Source organism: Galeopterus variegatus, unplaced genomic scaffold, assembly GCF_000696425.1.
Source record: "Galeopterus variegatus unplaced genomic scaffold, G_variegatus-3.0.2 Scaffold8805, whole genome shotgun sequence".
Classification (NCBI taxonomy): domain Eukaryota; kingdom Metazoa; phylum Chordata; class Mammalia; order Dermoptera; family Cynocephalidae; genus Galeopterus; species Galeopterus variegatus.
Window position 1 is genome coordinate 63,188 of NW_007734916.1, and position 1,193 is coordinate 64,380.

The window sequence follows — 1,193 nt, forward strand, 5'->3', positions numbered from 1 at the left end:
TGAAGGCCAGCTCTACCTACCTCTGTTTTGGAGTGATTTTTTTTTTTTTTTTTTGAAAGTATAAATGTACCATTCTGATCTGGGTCTTAATTCAAGCGCATTCTAAAAAAGTTAATCTTAATCATTCAGCCTGTTTCAATTAAGAAATTGAAATAATAGTTACCTCAATGGCACGACTGAGATCAATGAAATAATGGTCAGCAAAAGCTCTAGTGCAGGGCTTGACAAACTGCAGCCCACAGGACAAATCCAACCTACAGACATTTTTACAAAGTGTTATAGAAATATGGCTGTGACCATTCACTTACTGTAACTAAACTATGTCCTCACAAGTGTCCCTATCACCTCACATAACTCACCAAAGCTGCTGTGAGGTATAACTTGGGTCATGATTGCTTACCTCACACAGGACTTTCATCAATAAATACTGAATGCCCTAGACATGAGACACTGGATTTAAACTTTGACATCTTAAAGTTTTCTTCTGAGCTTGTTACCTTCTAAGTTTCAAGCTCTAGGCAACTGGTAGGAAGATCTCCCTGCTCTGTTACTTTTACTCTGGTTTTCTGTTTTCCCCTTAGTCTATAAGCTCTCGGAACGCAGGTACATGGGAACAGAGCCGGCACGCGTCAGTTATGTAGTAGTAAAACAAGTTCTATGTGAATTTAGCAAAAATCGAGAGCGCGGTAGAGATGACTGGCACCAGAATGGGGCAGGGAAGGCAGTTAACCTCCCTTGCCTTCTCCAGGGCTCTGCTAGCATGTGTACAACATTACTATAACCTACTACAGCAAGAAATATTTATATCTAATGATGTAACTATAACATACTACAACATACTACCTCAAGATGAAGCAACCAACTGCCATCTCTTCCCACCCCCACACCAAGACCAAAAGTGACCACTGAGGAGCAAAGCAATCCTCAAAGAAACCCAAGGAGCTCCACATCTAGGAAACAGAACAGAACCCTGGGGCCACCTAAGTCAGCTGAACAATAAAAAAGCAGTTGAGGTCTCTTTTCTCATTTCTACATCTTTCATGTTCCAAGGAGGATAGAATTGAGTTTTGAGGCCTCAACTCTACAGATTAGCTTTGGCCTTGCTTGCATATGGTTTTTAAAGATTGCATTTATGGGGCCGGCCCGGTGGCGCACTGCGCTAGTGCGCTGCTTGGGAAGCGCGGCGGCGCTCC